Here is a 9120-nt window from a genome sequence, read left to right as displayed (position 1 = left end):
AAAAAAACTACGTTTGATATCAATATCCCGACAGGTAATGCAGCAATGACAAAAACAACTGCTTTTCTTAGCACTAAAACAGCATGAAATGCAGTGATGTCTTGATAAACAGTCCACTTTTCATGAATCTATTCAGGGATGTCTAAGTGACAAAAATACCAGTTTTTGTGGCACTGTCCCGGCTGGAAAAAAACCCCAAAACAAATCCACTTTTCATGGCACTGTTCCTGCTGGAAATACTGTGATGAGTTGATAAAAAAAGTTGCACGTTTGGTTCCTAAAAAGCAGCTGTAAACACAGCAGTGACTCAGCAAAAAACAACTCGTTTTGTTGTTTGTTGCTTTTGAAAAGTGGTGTGCAGCTCGGCAGGCGTCTCACTGCACCTCCTCCTCCTGAAGAGCTCATACACACCTGATCAGAAGTGTTAACAAATCTAAAATTTTACAAACATACAAATGCAACACATTTGCGGTTTGCAGAAACGTACAACGTACAAGAAATAAATGTATTTCCACTTAATTTGAACTCTTAGTGCATATAGCTTAAGATTGTCAACTGACATCCGACATCCAACTCTGAGGTGCACAAAGCATGAAGTCAATTACTGTCAACGAGGAAAATGCAAAGTCTGTAAACACATGAAACAACCTCTAATCCCCTCTCACACACACAAACACACACACACACACACACACACACACACACACACACACTGCTGCGGTCTATTAAACGGTGTCTTTGTGTATATTATTGAATGGAGGGTTGCATAGAATCGAGAGACAACATAATTTGGTCTCATTGGTTTGGCAGACTGCATGAGGCCTTCATACTCTCTGTTTAGGGGGCACACATAAATAACATACACACACACACACACACACACACACACACACACACAGACCACAGCCATCCTTGTGTAATCACATTTGTACCAATAAGGACTGAAGGGAGCCGGATAGATTCAGGAATGCTCCGTCATCAAACTTCGGTCCCTAAAGTCCATAAAAAAGAACATAAACATAACGACTAATTATTGTGTTTATTTAGTTGTTTTTGTTGCTGCGTTCACTAAATATAGTAAAGAGTTCAGGGAGCGCGATAACGACAGAAAGTACCAGAAACCAGCGGTTTCTCCTTATTTTAGAAAACGAATGTCATCGCGAAGGAATCACTATGAGTTCACATCCGGCCTGATTTGGCGACCTGAAGCTTGTTTGAATATTTTTACATGTAAACAGGAGGAGCGCGAGACATGCAACAGATGTTTTGCTTTTTTTAAAATGTGGACCGTGTTTACTTAAAGGCTTTGAGAATAATCACCTTTTTTTGGATTTTCTGTTCACCGTCTGAGGCGTGCGAGATGAATTTAGTTTAGGAAAAATAACAGAATTACTCCGAAACATCAGGAATTGTTGTTTTTACGCCTTTTTTTTAGCATTATGTTCATGGATTGTATTTCCCTACGTACATCCATTTTCATGAATTCGATATCTCAAGAACGGCTTGAGGAAATTTCTTACAGTTTAGCACAAACATCCACATGGACTCAAGGATGAACTAATTAGATTTTGTTGGTCATAGATCAAAGGTCATGGTGACTGTGACCTTGTATTTTGAGCCTTTTTTAAGACATGTAAAACCTTAAAAGTTCAAAAAATGGTCTTTTTACAGACATATTTGAACAAAAACGTCAAAATATCTTTAGCCTGTGATAACCACAGACTTTATTTAAGGGATTTTACCGAAAACCCAGAGACTTTGAGACGAGGGAACCGTTAGTGCCAAAAATGTCAACGGACCTCCATGTTTTCGGACTCATTTCTTCACTCTATTATTTTCATCTGTAGGCTATTCATTTATTTTCTGATTGTAAATTTGTTATTTAATAACCCAGAATACGGTCATGGTGTCTTTTTATGAGGCCAAATGTTTTCGGAAAAGTTAACTTCCGTTAGTCATGAAAGCACGAACAGACATTTAAACTATAAGCGCAGCTTCACTGGTGCGTTAAGGCGCACAACCACATGGCGGCAACTCTAGTTTCTCCGTGTTTTTGTACACGTTAAACAAACGAGATAAAAAGCGTAAATGAGTGTTTTTTCCCGTGGACAGATGCCTCTGTCCTGTCCTCTGTCCTGTCCTCTCTCCTGTCCTCTCTCCTGTCCGCTCTCCTGTGTCGGTTTAAACGGACGTCGCTCTGTGGGAAGCGAGTGCAGACGGTCTGGTGGATGTTGGAAAATGTTCCGGCGTTTCTGTTGAAGTGAAACAGGATTTGAAGTTAATGAGCTACAACACGGAAAACCGCCGGATTGGCTTCTTTCAGGAATATCGCAGGAACATTCGGACACAGTCGGATCTGTGGAGAGGAGAAGTCGTGATTTTTCGGGAAGGAATTCCAAACTCGTGATTCCTGTCAGCCGGCTCTCTCCGAGGATCAAAAATGATTCAGGACTTCTGTTCTGGACTCCTGCAGCTTCTCCTCCTCTCCTCCTCCTCTCCTCCTCCTCTTCCTCAGTTTTTCCTCTCTGCTGTCATTCAGACTCTTTTCATCACTTTCTTTGCCCTTTTTAATCATCTGTCTCCTCTCTCCTCCTCTTTCTCCTCGCTCTCCTTATTCCTCCCAACACCCCAGTCTCCTTGTCTCCTCTCCTTCTTTTTCTCCTCCCCTTCTTTTTTATTTTTTTTTACTCCTTTCCTTTTTCTCCCCTTCATCTCTTCTCCTTTGTCTCTCCTCTTTTGTCTCCTCTTCTAAATTCTTTGTCTCCTTCCTTGTCTCCTCTCCTTCTTTTTTGACTCTCCTTTTTGTGTCTCATCTCCTTTGTCTCCTTTCCTTCCTTGTCTCTTGTCCTTTATCCTTATAGCCTCTCCTCCTTTGTCTCCTCTCCTTTTTTGTCTCCTCTCCATGTCCTTTCCTCTACTCTTATTTCCTTCTTTGTCTCCATATTTCTTTCTCTTCTTCTTCTTCTCCTCTCCTCTCCTCTTATCTCCTTCTTTGTCTCCTTATTTCTTTCTCTTATCCTTCTCCTCTCCTTATTCTTCTCCTCATCCTCCTTTTCCTCTCCTCTTCCTCCTCACATTCCCATCCTCCTCTCCACTCTTGCTTCTTCTCCTTTTTTCCTCCTTTTACTTGTGTTATCCGTCTCCTTCTCTTTTATACTCCTTTTTACCTCCCCTCTTCTTCTGTCCTTGTCCTCCTTCATCTTATTATTTCTCCTCTCTTGTCTCCTTATTTTTACTTCCTCCTCTCTCCTCTCTTCTTTCATTTCTTGCATCCTCTCCTCCTCACCTCCTCCATGTCCCTCTCCTCCTCTTTTCCTCCTCCATCCTCCCTCTTTTTTATTTTTCCTTCTCCGCTCATATCTCCCCCTCATTTCATCCCTACTCCTCCTCTTTCTCTCCCTCTCACCCTGCTTCTCCTCCTCCTTCTGTCCTCCTCTCTTCTTCTCCCAATCGTCTTCCTTGTCGTTTTTGCCTTCTCCTCTTCTCTTTTTCTATCACTTTTTTCCTCATCCCTCTCTTCTCCTCCTCCTCCTCCTGCTCCTCCTCCTCCTCCCTGTCTCCTTTGTCTCAGTGAAGTCTTCCTCCTGGTGATCACTGAAGGGGAAAATCTGACCCTCGATGATACACAAGACAGACCTGTGGTTTCTGTGTGTGTGTGTGTGTGTGTGTGTGTGTGTGTGTGTGTGTGTGTGTGTGCGTGCATGCGTGTGTGTGCGTGCGTGCGTGCGTGCGTGCATGTGTGTGTGTGTGTGTAAACAATCGCAGGGAGTCTGGTCCTTGTTAGTCGTCTTCTGTCTCATTATCCCCACAGGACCGCTCCCTCCACCATTTCTTCATCCACTCCTTCATCTTCTCCTTCTCTTTCACCTCCTCTCGTCCTCCTTCATCCTTTCTTCTCTCCACCTTTAAATCTTTTCTGTCCTCCCTTCACTCCCACATCTATCACACTTTTATCTTTTTTTCTCCTTTTCTTATGCCCCCGTTGCTCTTTAGCACTTTTCTAGGGATTTAGGACATTTTAGGACTTTTGGACGTTTCTAGGATTCAGGATGTTTTTTTCAGATTTTAGGACTTCTCTTGGATTGTAGGACTTTTTGCAGATTTTAGGGCATTTCTAGGATTTTAGAAAGTTTCCTGGATTTTGGGATGTTTCTAAGATTTTAGAAAATTTCGAGGATTTTGGGATGTTTCTAAGATTTTAGAAAATTTCGAGGATTTTGGGATGTATCTAAGATTTTAGAAAATTTCGAGGATTTTGGGATGTATCTGGGATTTTAGGATTCTTGTAGAATTTTAGGACATTTTTAGGATTTTTGTAAGTTTCTGAGATTTAAAGACGTTGCTGGATTCTATGATGTTTCTGGATGTTTCTAGTTTCCTGTTTTTTTGGACGTTTCTAAGATTTTAGGACATTTCTAGGATGTTAGTACTTAGGATTTTGGGACATGTTTAGGATTTCAGGACACTAGGGTCTTAGTTAGGACCTCTGTTGGGTGGTGTGGGGGATCCTCCACTGGCACTTTGATGCTGTTTAACTCACTCTGACATGTTATGGATAGTAAAAGTACAAAAACAATTCAAAGTTTGAATAACTTATATTATTATTATTACATAACTTTATTGGGATTAAAAAATGGTTGGGGCCACACAGCACACTGTTGGGGACCATATTTGCCCTTCGGGGCCATAAGTTGAGTATCACTGCAGTAAGGTTTCCTTCTGTCCCTCATTCTCCTTATTTTTCCTGTTTTTTTGCATTTTTAATCCTTACCTCCATCACTCTGCTTGCTGTTTTGCTCCTTTTCACTCCTTTTTGCCTCGTCCGTCCTCACAGTCTACTTCTTTTGCATTTCTCTCTTCCTCTCCCTCTATCCCGCTCTCTTAATTCCCGTTACCCCCTCTAATTCATTTACTCATTCCTTCTTTCTGTCTCGTCTATCAAGCTGACAGTGGGTTTAATGTGGCAGCTCATTAAAGGGCACGTTGTCCTCCTCGTTTTCTTCTTCTCTCTCTCCTCATTGTTGTGGTTCCTATCAACCGCTCATCTCCTCTGTGATCCCTCCATCCTCCTCAGATCCTCGCTGCCCTTTCATTTATTTGTGTGTCCGTCTTTGTTATTCCCGAACCCACAGGCGCCACGACAGCTACACACGCACACACACGCACACACACACACACACACAAACACACACACACACACGTCTGACTGCAGCTTTTTTTAAACAAAAAACAATTTCATGTTGATGAGGTCAAGAGCTGTTTCTCTTTCTTAACATAAAGAAAGGCATCGTGGGACTGTCTCCAATATACTGCTGTTACCTCATACTTACGACACGGACCCCCTCCACTCCCCAAACCACACACACACACACACACACACACACACATTTTTCTATTCTCTTGCACTGATGCAAAAACTCAGTTGTCTTGTTATGTTTTCGGGGGGGGCGGCGGTAAATGTTTGGTGACACGGGAGGTCCAGAAATGTTCACTATGAGCTGAACTAATGTTCATCAGCGTGTGTGTGTGTGTGTGTGTGTGTAGTGGGGTGTTGAAATTAGCGTACACACCCTGCCATTAACGCCCCCATCCAATTAAAGTGCTTTGACATCAAAACAACTCTGCGTGGATACAATAACAGTGATGCAAGCGACGGGTACATCTGCGGCGAGCTCGGTACGTTCATCAATCCCAAAACGTTTGCAGATTCTAACCGACGATTAATCACTTTGACGTTTAAAAATTAATTTGAAGGAGTGTAATGTTTGGTCAACAGCCTCGACACGCAGCTACAAACAGCGCTGTTTAACCCTTGGCTTGATGTTCGTCCAAAACATTGGAAGAGGGTAATGAGCAACTTCGGAAGAAATTACCCGCAAAATCAGCAAGAAATGAGTGAAAAGTACAATAAAATCACCTGGAAATTTAAAAAAAAGGAATTTTTTTTTTTTTTTTTTAAAGGAAATTGGCTGGAAAAAGGTACTTTCAAAATCTTAATAACTCTGTAACATAATTTTAATTTGCAAATAATTAAAATTATAACTAATAATTGAAATAACATAATTTCATAAATTTAGTTTACTCTGAATTTTTCCCTTGCTTTTTAAGAATAATTTTGTATTGATTTCTTGCAATTTTTGGAGCATTTCTGACAAAGTTGCTCATTGTCTTTTTTTTTTCCACATTGAATTTCACTCATGGAAACAGACGTTACATTTCATGATCAAAAAGGGGCAGGAGGCCCTATTAGCAATCAATACTTACAGAAAAATCAGAAAAAAAGAATCATCATGATTAACAATAAGAAAAAACATTATTTTCTCCTTATTTTAAAGAAATTGAACCAATTTGTTCAAAGGTTTAAAAACATGTGAAAGGTGTCTGAAAGCAGTAGAAGAAAAGTGACGCAGAGCCACTTTTCAAAGGGTTAATCACCCTCTTTTGATGTAAAATAATGAAAGTTTCTCGTTATGCATCGTACAAACTTGTCTTAATACAGAACGTTTTGTTTTAAGTATTTTTTCCAATGCATTAACATCTGTGGTGGTAGACTCTAAATATTAGAAACAGCGTAAATCAACAAAACAAAATCCAACTGCAGCCTCCAAAATGACAAGTCGTAAAACACCTTTCGAGAACAGTTTCAACAGAAACTAAGCAGTAAAACCATCCTAAAGTCAGTATTTATAGCAGGGCTGCTGCATTAGGCTGGGCGTACACCGTGCCATTTGAGCCTAGAAATGTCGTTGCTTAATACCAACTCCCGCTGTGCGAGTAAATCCTCTGCGATGTAAAGCCAAATCTCACAATTTATGTTGTTGCGTTCTGATCAGGCCACGTCCTCACACAGTACGTATAAAATAGACCAAAAATGGTCTGGTGTCCTCAAACTGGACGGACAGGTAGAAGTTTGTTTCCAATCAGAGGTACGATTCACAATAATGTAGAGACAGACTGATAACCCCAAAAATCTACTCGACCTCATGCGGCTGAAGTTTTATAGTCCACAAAACACTGCCGGAGTTTCACCGAGAAAAGGTGCATTCATCTCTCAAAACATTTTGGTATGATTCTAAGATTTTAGGTCTTTTCTGGGATTTTAGGACATTTCTTGGATTTTAAAACATTCCCAGGATTATAGGACTTTTCTAGGAATTTAGTACATTTGTAGGATTTTAAGTCGTTTTTGTATTAAGACGTATTTTTTGGATTTTAGGACATTTCTAAGATTTGAGGACAATTTCTTAAATTTCAGAACATTTCTAGGATTTTAGGACTTCTCTTGCATTTTAGGACATGTCTAGGATTTTAGGACATCTGTCGGAGGATGCGGGGCTACTTTTTTTAATAAACAAGCTCTATTTTGATGCTGTTTTATGCACTCTGGCACCTTATGTATGTTAAAATTAATCACATAATTATTGTGGATCAGAAAATGGTTGGGGGGCCACCCAGCACCCTATCAGGGGCCAAATTAACGGTGACCAGGATTCAAGGCTAAAAACATGGCGTCAGCAAGGTTTTTCAAAACAACTTGGTACGTTGGGGCTTCAGGACACTTGAATTACTTCAGACGAGCAGTATAGAGACATATTGTAGTTTTATTATTGTATTTTTTTAATGTTTGAATCCCTATTTGCTTCAATTGTTTGAAAGATGAGTGCGAGGCCTCTTCCCCTTGAAACTCCAGAAGTGATTTGTGGACTATAAAACTGAACTCGAAACTATCCCTTTAAAACGAGGTACTTATTGTTTTATTCATAGTCATTGTTTTTTGTGTAGACGGCCCTTCTTCACTCTTTTTACCTTCCTACAAGCTAGAAAAGTGCTTGAAAAGTAGCTCACTTCATACAACTGAGTGGAAGCACGAAGTAAAAAGAAAACCTGAACTTTCCAACAGTCCAGCTTGCAATATCAAGATGAGCATTTGCAGCAAAAAGTCCCCCAAAAAAGTATTTACTCTGACTTTGTTTCTTGGACAGTTTTTGCCCACACATGTCGGCGTTGTTCACATCCGCGCTGGTGTTTTGCAGCGTCCCTGCCGCGCCCTTCTTCTTCTCCATGTGCTCAGCTCCTCCGTGACCTCATATAAACACTTTGTCTTTCTAATCTGGGCCCGTGTCGAGCCCCATCAGCGTTAACCGACGCCGCTGTCCGCGCGTCGCAGAGCGGGACCTCCCGGGGAAAAAAGAAAAAGTCTGATTTGAGTGAAGACAGTTTTTCCTTTACAGAACAAGAGTTTTGATTAATTGTCGCTGTCTGAAATGATGTTGGCGACGATGTTTCTGTGTCTGAGTCACTAATTTGTCTGTGATGTTAGTGTTGAAGAATACTGTGTGTTTAATGTGTATTTCTAACATTACAAACTGTTTTTTGACAGATTATATGAGATAAATCTAATTATTTGTCTTGATATTTAACATACTACACTAGTGTTGTGTCTAACCAGCTAACCTGAGAGTGTGTGTCTTTCTGTGTGTGCATGTGTCTCGTAGCTTGCAGATGGAGCCGATTCAGCTATCATTAACCTTTCCGCCTCTAGCTCCAGCCTCCATGTAGGTAACAAACTCATCCTCTAACTCATTTCATTCATTCATGTTCAGACACCAGCATGTTAAACTCGGGGTCGACCGATATCGGTTTCTCAGGGCCGATACCAATTATTAGTATTTAATGCAACCAATAACTGATATTTGGAATCAACATGCATTTATAATAAAAATGAAAATCTCTATCAAAATCGAGAATTTGGAATATAACACAAAACTGTAAATGCCTTTAGCAAATGTTTAATCAAGTAAAAATTTAAATGAAAAACTAATAAATAGAAATATCGCCTTGAGGTTTTTCAAAGTAAAAGTCCCTCCCATGCATCTTTGCACTTTTTAGTGAATTAATTTTATCAGTGATAATTAAAATAAAGATACTGATAATCTGCCAAATGCCAAATATCGGCTCTGATAATCGACTTTGATCTGTCGACCCCTATGTTAGACACACTTTCTCTTGATGTATTTTTATTGCTTTATTTGTCCTTAAAATTAGTGAAACTTTCTTTCTCATTTCCCATTTTTTAGTTCGTTAACCTCATTTTCACTGACGATGTTAGTGACAGATTTA

At 40.1% G+C, this 9120-nt stretch overlaps 1 pseudogene; it reads left to right on the top strand.

The window, feature by feature from the left end:
- Window positions 1-8604, top strand: part of LOC121961969 — a 65404-nt pseudogene extending 56800 nt beyond the window's left edge.
- Window positions 8605-9120: the final 516 nt, after the last annotated feature.

The sequence above is a fragment of the Plectropomus leopardus genome, chromosome 23, assembly GCF_008729295.1.
Source record: "Plectropomus leopardus isolate mb chromosome 23, YSFRI_Pleo_2.0, whole genome shotgun sequence".
Lineage (NCBI taxonomy): Eukaryota > Metazoa > Chordata > Actinopteri > Perciformes > Serranidae > Plectropomus > Plectropomus leopardus.
Note: the sequence above shows the minus strand (reverse complement) of the source record. Positions and strands in the feature narration are given on the sequence as shown.